This window comes from Mustela erminea, chromosome 2, assembly GCF_009829155.1.
Source record: "Mustela erminea isolate mMusErm1 chromosome 2, mMusErm1.Pri, whole genome shotgun sequence".
Classification (NCBI taxonomy): domain Eukaryota; kingdom Metazoa; phylum Chordata; class Mammalia; order Carnivora; family Mustelidae; genus Mustela; species Mustela erminea.
Genome location: NC_045615.1, coordinates 79,131,264 through 79,146,081, shown reverse-complemented (window position 1 = coordinate 79,146,081; position 14,818 = coordinate 79,131,264).

The window sequence follows — 14,818 nt, the reverse complement described above, 5'->3', positions numbered from 1 at the left end:
TTATCATTGTGTAACCATGAGGTGGTGGAAACAGATTTGAACCCAGTTTGAGTCAGGTAAAAAATTCCATTCTTCTACATGATGACGACTCCCCAACTTTCCACAAGACAACTGCTTTCTTAAAATATGATATTCTCTACTCTAAATAAATCTCTAACTTGGGGTATCTTCTTTCTCTCCCAGGTCAGTTCCTTTAACCCCACTCACTTCTGAACCCATCAGTTTCTCAGAAACTCCAAGTTTTTCTCTAAGAACAGCAGCTTGGCAGGTGGAAGAGCTCAGACAGCTGCAGAGGTGGCCAGCATTATCAGTATTTCCTGTACCTCCACACGTCCGAAAGTAGGAAGGAAAAAACTTCACTAAATGGCTATACCTAAAGGAGATTCCAGACAATAGGATTCACAGTCAAAACTATAATTTAAGCAAACATCAAAGCTGAAAGCCCTGGGGAAGAAAAACTCATCACACACAAAAAAAAAAAAAAAAAAAACAACAACAACAACTAAGTTCTTCTAAAGATTACATTTATTTATGCATCTAATCTGATGTCTACTACCTCAGAGCGCCGGCTCCATGATTACGTCACAAATCCCAGACTGGCCTGAAGGCCAAAAACAACCCACATCTATCAATAGTAGAATGGATTGAAACGTATGGCATATTTGTAGTGTGGAACATTATACAACTATCCACGCTAAAATGAATGAATCTTACATAATGTTGAGTAAAAACAGCAAGTCAGAAGAATAAGTCATTATGATTTTCTTGAGAGAAAGCTCAAAGCAGGCAAAACTAAACAATGGTGGAACAAGAGAGAAAAGAAATGAAAGGATGACCATACAGTTAGAATGGTTACACCTCTGTGGCAGGAAGAGGATTGGAATTCCGTGGAGACACATGGGAAGGGGCTGGGGGATGATTTTCAGGTGTTGGGAAGGTCCTATTTCCTGAGTTAGATGGCACTTACATAGAAATCCAATTGTTAACCACCTATTAACACATACATATATACTGTTCTCTTTTATGAAAGTATTGCATATTTCACGATGTAAAATGTTTAATTTTCTAAATTGCAGGACAGTTTTTCTGTAATTTGATTATATAGAGGAAAGAAAAGAAGGAAGTAACTAAAACAGTTCCCCAAGGCCAAGATAAAGAATGCTGCCTCTGTTCTCTGCTTTAGATTCTAAGTAGCACCGGGGCCCCTGGTTGCGATTCTTAACCTATGGTGGATGTTAAATAAATATTTGATGATGTTGAGGGATTAAGTAATAAGTTATGTAAACATCAGGAGCTGTTGCCCAGGATGTATTCTCATTGGCACAATTTAAATTGACCAGAGGGATCTTATGGTGGTGCTGGTGCATATGAGACTAACTATAGAATAAAAGAAAGTCTCATTAACTTGTCAAGCTGACAGGGTTTGCAAGCTTGTTTTGTTGTGGTAATACCAGTGTTTGCAAAATGAGCATTCTTATAGAGTCAGTAGATCTGTAAATTAGCACAACATATAAGAAGGGCAATTTGGCGATATTTGGCAAAAAGCTTTTAAAATAATACCTTTGGACTCAGCAGTTCCACTTCTAAGAATTACTCTTAAAGAAGTAGCCACGGCGTTCAAATGCAAAGATTAAAGCTATAAGGGTCTTGGGGACAGCTTTGCTTGGAAAAGCAAAAAAATGAGAAGCAACATCAATGTTCAATGACATGGGAGTTGTGCAGCAGACTGTGGTCCCCACCTCCCTTCGGTGGAATTTCATGCAGCCGTTAAAACTGGTGTGGTGGAGGACTATTTTACAACATGAAGATATGTCCATAAATGTACTGTTATTTTTCAAATCTAATTACAAAGCTCTATATATAATTTAATATAGAAAGACAGACAAATGGAGAGATAGAACCAAACCACGCCAAGATTTAACAGCTTAAAACAACTAGCTTGTTTTCTCTTTCTTTTCCACAAGTTGCCTGAGATGACTGGCTAAGACCAACAGTTCTTACGTTAACCTTTTCTTGGAGACTCCTGTAGGCTGACCAATTCATCCCACTTTGCTCAGGGGACTTTGTTGGTTTTAGCACTGACAGTCCTATATCCAGGAAACTCCCCTCAGTCCTGGGAAAATTGAGGTAGTTAGTCTCAAACTAGCAGCCATGAATGTATACCCAAAATGACAGGAGTCTAGACAGTAGGCTTATGGGTGAAATATAATTTATTTTATTTTACTTTTCTACATCTTGTACATTCTATCATATCTATGTGTGCTTCTAAAACAGAAAAAAAAATTGTAACTAAAACGTCATTATCTAGAATTCCAATAATTTGTAACTGAGTTCAACAGCAGACTGAAGCTTACATTTGTACCACATATAAAGAAATTGAGTGCTATAAATGAAATTGTCTGGAAGATGCTTAAGGCCTTACAGTCTGGGTCAGTAGTTCCCAGTCTTGTTTCCGACCCCACCCAACTATAGGTGTAACACCCCCATTAGTAACCACCATCCACCAGGCAGTGATTCTAAACTAGGTGCAGAGGATGGAGGACTCTCAGGTTAAAAAAGCAAGTCTCGGGGCACCCGGGTGGCTCAGTGGGTTGAGGCGTCTGCCTTCAGCTCAGGTCATGATCCCGGAGGCTGGGATTGAGCCCCGCATCGGGTTCTCTGCTCGGCGGGGAGCCTGCTTCCCCCTCTCTCTGCCTGCTTCTCTGCCTACTTGTGATCTCCATCTGTCAAATAAATAAATAAAAATCTTTAAGAAAAGTAAGTCTCATGTGTTTGGGCTCATATCTGTTTAAGAGTAATTAAGACATTGTTTTATTGTTAGGTTTATCTATTTTTTAAATATATCTAAAAATATCTAAAATAAGTTGTACTCCTTTATATAGGAGTTATTCTTTCTTGGTTTAAATTTATGAAATTTTACGCTATTTACTATATCAGCACATTCACTCTAAGACTTCATGTCCATAAAACAAGTCAATTAAAGAATAATATAATGTTTTAGGTACATGGGCTGACCGTGGTAGGGACTTCAGATCTTTTATATAGTCTAGCTTACTTGTTATATACATTCTTCTTTCGCCAGTTTGAAATTATCCCGTTTTCCCTCTTCATTAGTTGAGCAACCACAGGCTAGACTGATTTCCTTTCTATAATGAGTGTTCTTATAAGTTTAATCAGTCCAACGTGTTGATGACATAGTGAAGTGCAGAAATTAAGATAATAAACTGAGCTAACCTCATCCTCTCTTAGCAAACAACTTCAGCCTTGTTTTTCTCCTTCCCTCTGAATTGTATGCACACACATGGACAGGCACGATTTTGTTCTCTGGGAATTTGACTTTCTGCATAAAACATTTCTTCCATCAGGCATTCCCTAGTGCTTTAAGAGAAAGGCAATAAAAGGTGAATGAGGTACTATGATGGAGCTGAGGAGGGAAGTCACCAGAATATTCTGGTCCTACCAGTGAACGAATCATTTCACAGCATGTGAGTGCTTTGATGTTCGTCTGGAATCGGCTATTTCTCTTTCTAAGCCACCAACTCTCCATATTGTACACCAGTAATTTAAAAAACTAACAGCAACATTGTTCCTTACTGACAAGTGTGTGTGACTTACTCCTGTGGCAAAGACACATTTGACTTTATAAAATGGAATAGTCTCTGCTCCAAGATTCATGGAAGAATTTCATTCCTGACACACTGTTAGCATCAGTGGGGTTAGTATCCTTAGCCTGGGCAATTGAAGGTGAAATTAGAAAAAGATTATTTTAAGCAGCATTTGACTCTCCTTCCTTTATTCTATGCTGCCATGTCTTACAGATTTGATTTCCACTAAGACAGAACACTGGCCCTAGCCCTCTGGAAAGGAGCAAACAGAGGAACTCTTACCTCGTTCCATGTGGGCTTTGGCAGGACAGTCTGGATCTGCTCAGGCTTGGCCCCTCAGCATCCTAAGGTTTCTGGGATTGGAATCCCTTACTGTGTGCTTAGACTGTAATTAGGTCCAATCTAGGGGGAACCAATACTTTCAAAAGCGAGGAGGACCTTCTTTTTGTTTCACAAGAACCTTCTGATTAGCTACCAGTGGATTAGCCTCATCCCTTTTCAGGTGGTAGGTTGCACAATGGAGGGGAGTGGGGGGGGGGGGGGTTGAGTCCTAAAACACTGAGCCATTTTATAAAGCTTTTCTCATATGCCCTTAAACTTTGCATAATGCCTGGGAATCCTAAGTAAGTAGGACAAGCACAATCTGTGAAGGGTCACACAAAATCAGTGGGGAGACAACCAAGAACAAAGAAGAATGACTAAAACATTGGTTTGCCTATAAGAGACTTTCAAAACACTTTTTTTTTTTTGAGCTTCCATATCTTGAGATATTTCAAGATACGAAGGTGCCTTTTGTATAACCTCATATATCCTTAGAGTTGAAAAAAAAAAAAAAAATCTCAGAGGTCACCTAAATAAGTATTTCACAAATAGTGGTACACACCAGAAGCACCTAGATGAGCTTGGTCAAAATATAGACGGTCCGGGGCCAGGAAATCTGTATTTTGAACAAGCTTCCTGGATAATTCTGTGGCACCCCAACATCTGAGATGCACTGAATCTTGTCTCAGTTCCTATCTCCCATGGGTGTTTTCATAGTTAATGACAGACCATTCATCGTTGGCTCTAACAAAAACCTTCAAAAAACTTCAAATAATGTGCAATAATATTAGAGATAAAATCTTTTTTAAAAAAAAACTTAAAAAAAAATAACATCAAAGAGTTGGTAAAGAATAGAAGTGTCCAAAATACCCTAGTTTGCCGAATATGCCTTTCCTGCTATGTAGATACCAAATGTCTTCATAGGCCCTTCTTGATGACTAAACAAATAGAAAATTGTTATTTAAGTAAATAGGAAATGTATGACTTGTTTTCAGTTTTATTTTTATTTTCAAGGCAAATCTGTTGTTACATGAGAACTTCTTCCCTGATTAGGTTTGCTAAGCATGCCATACTTGGATAACTAAAAGGATTTACGAAAATCACTTAGGCTTTTATTTACCACAATGCTTTTAATCAATTTGAGTTTTCCAAGTGATGTAAATTACCTAACCCTAGAAACTTGAACAATTTGATAATTTTTCAATTATCCTTCCCACCTGTGGATAATGGTTAGCATTTCACCTTTTATTCTGATATAGATTTATGTCATTCAACTGGATATGGACTTTGACTATCCTAAGCCTTTTATTAATTCTGAAAATTATGAAATTTAAATTGTTATGTAAATGAGCAATCATTTATTTTAATAAGTGTGAATTTAAACACATGAAACAAGTGCAGGGGTTTGGTAGTTCTTACTTGTTGATCTGACGACAGTTAGTCATTTCAGCAGGGAGCCCATCTGTGAATCTACAAGATGAAAGTTTTCTTTGCCATTTATGCTCACTGGCTGCCATTCACTCATTTCAAACACCAGCATCTCCTCCCCCCAACACATACACCAGTTGTAATGCTGCCTCGTCAGTGTTCAGAAGCCATAGACATACACTGAGGAGATGATTGTGCTTAGAAAATGCTGACACCCAACTAACTCTTCTTTTGACAAACTATAAAAGATCCTCATTAGTTTTGTTGCTTTAATTTGGAAGAAATGCAGTAAAACCTCACATGAGACCCATACCTGGCCTTTCCAGGGATTCAGTTGTATTGCAGATCAAATCACGTCCCCCAAGTACTCAGTGGTGTAAAGTGAGCTCTCTCATTGTGACACTAAAAGCCAGTAATAGGGGTGTTTTCGCATCTCTGGACAATGGGTCACAATGGGATTTCACTATCTCAGCACTAATCGCCTTAACACTGCAAGTCCTGGTTAAGCATAGGCTTAAAGCTGAAACTGATTTTCCTGACCATTAGCTCTTTGGGCTTGCCTTTTCAGCTGTGGACCAGGAGATCCTAGATGCCTGCAAAAGAGCAATTTTTGTTTTGTTTTGTTTTGTTTTGTTTTGTTGTGATATCCACATAGGACACAGAGTCTATTAGCCCAGCCCCCTCAGATTTCTGCCACGACCAGGTCTTGCCTCCGTCAACCCATCTCCCATCCTCCTATGTAATAACCTACATAATGACAGCTGGCTATGATCAACTTAGCTCTGCTAATAGCTAAGCAAAAACCCAAACAGAGTTTGCTTTCCCTTAGTGGTGAATTGACTTTCTAAATGTGACCTTCTAGAGATGATGCTTCAGCTTCCGGTGTCTTGTGTGGAATGCTAACATGAAATTTAGGCTTATGAGCCAAAGAGTAGGAAGAGAAGCACAAGGACAAGTCAGTAAGGGAGTAAAGAAAATACGAATTTAGCAGAGGTTTGTAATAACCCTCAGTTATAGCTCCTACCCTGGTGTTAGACCTCATACTACCCTGGCCAAGGGCAGATGTCTTCAGGGGTAAAAGTAACAGCTAAATAACAAGGCCTTTAAATAAACATAGTAGCCCTTATTTACAAGTTCAAATGCTGGCCTCCATGGTAGACTTCTCCATATCTGGAGAAGTTATTTCACCAATGCTACCATTGTCAAAACATTGTGGGTCTCCTCCTTTACAATGGCTTTCAGAGTTTGCCTTTGGCCAAAACAGTATTATCCAACCCACAACCCTCACTCACTGAATATCTTAGTTGTTTTTAAAAACAAAATCCACTAACATAGGATAGAAATGTAATCTCATTTAGGATATTTGTTCCTGCACTCGATTATTTGTTCATTCATTTATTTAACCAGCAACTATGTACTAAGCATCTACCAGTCACCACACATTGTACTGGGCACAAATCCATGAGAAAGTCCTCCCACAAGAAGAACACAGTGCAGTAGGAAAGACAGAAGTATATACAGCTAATTAAAATACAAGAAGATACATGTCATATTCATGATATAAAATGAATGGTATTTATGGAACACAAAAGAGGGAGCAATCAATCATTCAGCTTGGGTGGTTAGGGAATGTTCACTGAGATGGTAAATCGAACATAATCTTGAAGGACTTAGTTCATAAGATTCAATAGGAAGAGAAGAGTGACATAAAACAGTTCTAGGTCAAAGTAATAACATAAATAATTAAACCATAAAAATGCACAGAGGTAGGGGTCCAAAGAAATTCCATGGGGGAAGAATAGTCTTTTCAACATATGGTGTGGAACAACTGAAAATTCACATGCAAAACATGATTTGGACCCTTAACGTCACACCGCACACAAAAAGTAACTCATTAAATACCTAAACGGAAGATCTAAAATCATAAAATTCTTAGAAGAAAACTCATAAGTAAATCTTTGTGACCTTGCATTAGGCGATGATTTCTTAGATATGACCAAAAAGCATAACCCATCAAAGAGAAGATTGGCAAATTAGACTAAGTCAAAACGAAAAACATTTGTGCTTCAAAGGACACCATGAAGAAAGTGAGGAGGTAACCCACAGACAAGGGAGAAAATATTTGCAACTCATATACCTGATATACTTCTACTTAGAACATATAAAGAACTCTTACAACTTAAAAGTTTAAAAACAAACTACCCTATTTAAAAATAGGCAAAGGATTTAAGCAGGTATTTCTCTAAATACGTGAAGATAAGAAGATAAGTGAACGGCTAATGAGCACGCGAAAAGACGATCGCCATTACTTATTAGGCAAATGCACTTTACATGTAAGACCGCAATCATAAAAAACAAAAAGGAAAAAAAGACAATAATAAATATTGGTGTAGACATGGAAAAATTGGAACCCTCATATATTATTAGTGGGGACGATGAAATGATGCAGATGCTTTGGAAAACACTTTGGCAATTCCTCAGGACGTTATACTTAGAGTTACCATATGACCAAGCCATTCTGCTCCTAGGTATCATCAAGAGAGATGAAAATACATATCCACACAAAGACTTGTACGCTGATGTTCATAGCAGCATTACTCATAAAAGTCAAAAAATAGAACTAATCCAAATTCATCAATTGATGAATGGATTAAAAAAATTGGTATCTCCATACAGTGGAACATTATTTGATCATAGGAGGGAATTACGTACAGATGCATGATCCTCGCTACATCAAAAAACATTACACAGAGTGAAGGAAGCCATACACATACACACATGTTGTATAATATCTTTTATTTTAATTTTTTTCAAAGATTGTATTTATTTGACAAAGAGAGAGAGAGATCACAAGTAGGCAGAGCAGCAGGCAGAGTGAGAGAGGGGGAAGCAGGCTCCCTGCTAAGCAGAGAGCCCGATGTAGGGCTTGATCCCAGGACCCTGAGACCATGACCTGAGCCAAAGGCAGAGGCTTAACCCCCTGAGCCACCCAGGCACCCTATATCTTTTATTTTAAACATTCAGAATAGGCAGCTTTGTAGAGAAAAAAAGTAGATTAGTGGTTACCTAAGGCTATGAAGTACGATGGAAGGGAGGGGGGAGATGGAAAGTAACTGCCGATGGGTACAAAGTTTCTCTTGGAGGTGATGGAAATGTTCTAAAATTGCATTATGGTGATGGATTCACAACCCTGCACATACACCATAAACCACTGAGTTCTATATGTTCAGTGGGTGATCTTAATGATGCCTTAGTATGTCTCAATAAAGCTTTTAAAAAACAAAGGCAGGACCATACAACTTATCATCCAAACGAGGACAGTTTTGAAAGCACTGAATATGTTAAACCAGACAGGACCTCAGGATAGCAGGTGTCAACCTAGACTTTCAGGCAAATGGGGATGTAGACTCCGTCTAGCTTTTAATAACTGCCTGAAAACAGGATATATGAATATAATGAGAAGGAAAGGCTAGAGAAGTAATACAAGGTCAGACTGTGGAAAACTCTGAATGTCATGCTAAGGGATATTGTCAGGGGAAAAAAGAGAACTCAGCAACAGCAAGGAGAATTAACTGCAGGAATATAAAAACTGGACATAAAACTGGTGAGATGTTTCCATAGCCAAGATTAAGAGATGGTAAACAGCTAAATTAGGACATGGGCTGTAGGGATGACAATAAATGGACAGATTTAGGAAATACTTTGGGTTAGAACGTCTAAAGGCATTTCCTAGAGGAAAGTTCCAAAAGCGAAAAAACAAAAAAAAAGAATCTTCAGTAATAGCAGCAAACCTGATGTAAGTATAGAGTTTTCCAAAGTCATTCCTGTGGAAGAACACATTCTGTTCTGTTTCGTCTCCTACAAACCCAGCATATATGGTGGACCAGACCTATGCAGCCCAGGGCATATATCCTGGTTGCACCCACTGCTTTGTAGAACTGTTTTGTGTTTTCAAATCTGACCTGCACAGTTCAGATTTCTGCGAAGGATGCTGTTTTTGCCTGTCAGAGAAATGGAGGAAAGCAGGTAAACAGTGGTCCAAGTGAATCAACTGGGTTGGTTGGTTTGTTTTTGTTTTTGACTGGCAGTGGCTTATAAGTCAGCTGTCTCAAGCGATTTCAAAAAATATACTGCACGGAATTATACACGGAGGTGGAAGCGGGAGAGGACTTCCACTGCTGTGGTTCTAGGTAATTTTTTAAAACTGTATTTTTATAAAACTAACCAGGCTTAAAAATTAAATGATTTCATGATCATGTAAACTAAGTTTTGTCACCCTTATCCAGTTTCAATAACTTTCCTTAAATAAATTTTAGCAATGCGCTCATGTATGTGGCTTGGACAAATTTAAGGCATGCCTTAAATCAAATCCTCTGAGCCCATACTAATTGAAAACCAGAGGATATGAGAAAAAAATTATTAACTACTCCCATGGTAGATAGGGATCATGGGCTAGAGAACTGGAAAGAAATGGACTCAGAAGAAAAACCAGTGAACCAAATCATCTCCCTGCTTCTAACCTCAGGGCGATGGAATGAAATCTTTGCCCCAGGGGCTCATAAACTCATTTGCCTAAATTAGAAAGTTTAGACTCTATTCCCAGAGGAAAAAAGAAAGAAAGAAAACAGAAAAAAAACCCACAAAGGGAGTTAAAATAAGGAAGGTAAAAAACAAAACAATTGTGATTTTAATCCCAAAATACAAACAAGGGGATGGGACAGACTGAGGATGCAGTGAACATGATGCCCGGACTCCCCCAAGGTCATGGCCCTCTCTTATAGCTGGAGTTTCAGACAGTCTGCAGCATCTTGCATTAGATAAACAACAGAGGATTAATCACATAAGATGCTCCAATGGTTTGTGTACAATTTATGGATATTTGAAAGGGCCCGCAAAATAAATTTTCAGAAATCTGAGCTAAAGATGTATTTCACTGTTACCAATCGAAAGAATGAAAAGAGTGTGTGGATAAGGGATGGTGGCCAGCTGTTTTTCATCTCCACGGAGAAAACAGGCAGAATTTGTATTTAAATACTAGGATTTGATAAAAAAAAAAGAACTTTACATCCAGGATATGCCATCTAACCCTGAAAGGGTACATGAAAGACATTGCTTCTCTCCATCAGAAAGTCTTAAAAAGACAAATGTATTTGACTGCTGGCTGGGTCATCTCAGAAGGGAAGAGCATATGGAACAACGAGTGAGTCTCTCATACAGAAGTAGTGATTCACTTACAAAGTGGCTCTCACTTGAAGCCCATTTGGGATGTGGTTTTCTATTATCTCGTTACTCTGAAACTAGCAACCAACCAGCTTTGTGATGAAAAAACAAAAATTAGAGTTCTGCTTTTTTTACGCTAACTTTCAGATAATTACTATGATTAAAACCCTTAACTGTGTTTTTCTATTAAAATCAATAAAATGACACCAAAACATATTTAGGAAAATAAACAGGGGCACAGCCCAAAGAATACTTTGGGGGAAAAAGTTGGCTGTGGGAGACTGAGCCGGTATATTAATGATTCAGGAGTGGATATATAAATCAAGACGATAAAAGAAAAACTGGAAAGATGTCCAGCTATTTGTAAGAATGTAATATATGGCAAAGTAAACTCCTCACAGAAGGAAGAAAGGAAGGATTTTTAAAAATAGTGTTGGAAAAAAAAATAAAATAATAAAAATAAAAATACTGTTGGAATAGATAGATAAATAGATAGCAAGTAAGGAAAAAGTCATTTAGACCCATACCTTCTCCCACATAAAATAATCTTTAGATGAATTTATTCATTCATTCAACAAACATAGAGGGCCAGTTTTATACTGGATATGCAAATATGAAACACTCAGTTCCTATTCTTAAGGTGTTCGCAATATAATGGAGATACAGGTAACTAAACAGAAAATTGCCAAACAACATGACAGGTAGAGGAAAGTTCAAATTGCCCATTCCACTGAGGTTGGAAGGATAAATAGAGATTAGACAAGCAATAGTAAAGCGGCATTTAAGAGGATAGATGATTCTAACTTTCCAAGTCCTCCGTGAGTTGAGTACAAAGTGTGTGTGTGTTGAGAAGCGTAGATAATGAAACAGGAAGAGAGGAGGGGACACCGCAGGAAACTGAAACCAAGGGGAGAGTCAGCAAACAGATCACCAAGGGCCTTTAAGTATATCTTCAAACTTAGGGGGGCTACATGCAAGGATTGTAAGATAAGAAAGTGGCACGATCAGATACGCGGTTTAGAGAGCTCACTTCACAGCCAAGTGGCAGAAGTTCTCAGCAGAAGACAAGCCATTTGCCACAAGATCCACTGGAAGGTGACAGTCAAGGGGGAAAGGAGGAGAGCCTGAATTAAAGCAGGAGGGCAGGGAGGGAGAAGGAGGGTGGAGTTATTTAGAGAGCAAACTTGATAAGCCTGAATTACTGCATCTCTAGCATTTTGATCTGAGCTGGATGGAGGTCTGGCTCGTCAGGAAAGAGAATTCAGGTGGGAGGTAGTTTGGGGGAGTGAAAAGCAATAAATGCAATTTGGGACCCGCTGAGTTTGAAAAGCTTGTGGAACAGACATCCAAGGTGAAAGGTCCATTTACAAAATTTGTTTTTGTGCATTTAAGAGTCATCAATAATATGAGTGGTAGTGATTTATACATCCTAGTCATTTAAATACAAATACATAATGAATACCTACTAAGTTCTGAGCTCTGTTCTAGACTCTGGGGGTAGAGCAAAAACCAGAACAGACAAGACCCCTGCTCCCACAGGTCCCACATCATCTGAGTGGGGACAAGGGTGGGGAGACATACAATAATTAGTTATATATGTTAGTTGTATAATATCTGTGAAGAAAAATAAACTAGGAGACTAGGGAGTGACTGCATACAAGTACAGGGCTGGGACAGGTAGGACTAGGACATGTAAGGCAAGTGAGGTACCACTGAGGGTACCAAATATTAAGAGGCACACATTCTCAGTTACTGACTCTGAACTTGCCTTCTTAAATTTTGTGTCCCACATACTTTGCTTGCCTCAACCTATTCCCAGCCCTAACTGGGTATCTGCTATTTTCTACTGATAACCACAGAAGCTTTATTCAAAAGGTGACTTGAAAAAAAAAAAGAAAAAAAAAAAAGCCAGGCATCCCCATATCTGAGGAAATAACATTCTAAGCAGAGAAAAGAGTGTGTGCAAAGGTCTTGCGGCAAGAGGGTACCTAGGATGTTCAAGAAAGATCTCCCAGAAATCTCACTGTGAGAGAATATACAGAAGAGATGAGAACCAAAGACAAAAAAAGAGCACAATAAGGGATAATTGAAGGGGGGAAAAGCCTGTAAAGAAAACTAAGGCGAGTTCAGAGAGGTAAGAGAAAAAAGGGGAGAGACCTGTCACTTCAGAGATCAGGGAAAATGCAACAGAAATACTTTACTCTTCGCAGTTAGTAATTTGACCTGCTTTTAAGGAAAACAATTTGTGCCTCGGAAATCTTTCCTAAACTAAGTCCACACCAGAATAGAGATTACAATATACACGTATAAATAATGGTCTTTCTGATATTGAAGTTCACCATGTCACATTATTCCATTTTGGACAAATCCCAGCAAGCCCAAACTAATAATAACTGTTCAATTCGAGTAACTTCAACCCAGACATGATAGTCTTATAGGAACTGATTTATAACTAAAGGATCTGAATTCATGCCCCAACTGGCCAAAATCCTCTTCCATGAACGGGGTCAAGTGTGGAAGTGGCCTTTCCCTATGGGAATACATAATCTTACTCTCTGACGTTTAGTAGAGGCCCAGGGCGGTCCCATATAACTCACTGGCTTTAAGCGCACCCTGAGAACGTTTTCCCCAGCAGAATGTGAGTGCCCCAATCTTATCCCCCTGGGCTAGATGAAAGGCCGTCATTTATTAACTATGAGTGAGCATGAAGTTGCAGTTTCAACTAAAACCAAAACTCTTTGCTAGATGGAATACTTTCCTTTTACTTCATTACAATGCTGTAGGGAATTTGTGGCTTCACAGTTACATCACCAAAATTCACTTACCAACCAAAACCAAATGAGAAATATTGGTGAGTGTGAGGGGAGAAAGGGGGACCATCATAGTAATGAAGTCCAACAAAAGATTCATTATATAAAACCAAAAGAAAGTCAAGAACCTTAATATACCCAAGCCCACAGCTGTCCATGGAATAATAATAATTATTATTATTATTACTGTATTCCATTTTTCACCATTGGAAGAGAAACCTATAAAATTTTAAAACTCCAAGAAAAGCTCTCTATGCCTTAACTTTTGAGTTTCTGAACAAATTTGTTTACTGAACAATGCTTAAGCATGTAAAAATACCTATCCCCCCACTCCCACATTTTTAATTTCTAACAAGATAACCTGAAACCAGCTTAGATAGATTTAGCTGCAAAAAAATATGAATTATAAGCTACACCTGCTGGCTGTCACCTGCTTCTGGCTCTTTTCCTGCTCTACGATGGCCAGCTGAAAGGGAAATGCAGCAGGAATTCACAGTTAAGGGTCAATTCATGGACTCCCGCCTACGATGGAAGAACATACTTGATAAGAAACAGAAGCTCTGGGGCGCCTGGGTGTCTCAGTGGGTTAAAGCCTCTGCCTTCAGCTCAGGTCATGGTCCCAGGGTCCTCGGATCGAGCCCCAGGTCGGGCTCTCTGCTCTGTAGGGAGCCTGCTTCCTTCCCTCTCTCTGCCTACTTGTGATTTCTCTTTCTGTCAAATAAATAAATAAAATCTTACAAAAAAAAAAAGAAACAGAAGCTCTTGCACTTGGCCACTTAGAAAGCCTAGATAGTAATTAATTCACAGATCCAGGTGTTGTATATATGTTGTAGATGTTCAGGGAGAGCAACGAGAACAGGAGTCTGCAGCCACATGGCAGGTAAGAGTGCCTTTGAAGAAAAATAAAAATGGACTGTGAGCATTTCACACAGTCAAATGCTTGCATTAGAATTAGAGACCAAACAGACATCTGTCTTTTCACATAAATGTACTAACATGACCAAGATTTAAACACCTCAAGACTAAAATACTTCAACAATCCATTTTCCAGTGTGTCACATTTATCCTACCTTCGAAACCACAAGACAATAATATGCTTCCTGTGTAATCTGTGCTAAAAATGGGAAATTACCTGATTTTTACCACACACTTGTCCATTCACATTTTTCCTTTAACAGCTTTGTATTACTATGGCTAGAACAGTCCAGTGGGACCTTGACAGCCACGTTTTAAACCAAAGCTGGGACAATAAAAATGGGTCGTGTGTGTGGACGGTTGATTGACCTCATTGCAGACTGACTTGGGGTGTGTTCATTAAGTTCCTAAATGCAGCCCCAGCCCCACTGAATATGGATGGACTCCTTGATAGTGTCAGGATAATCAGAAAAATCCATTTTGTGAAATGTCAACATACTCAAAGGCTCTATGGGCAGT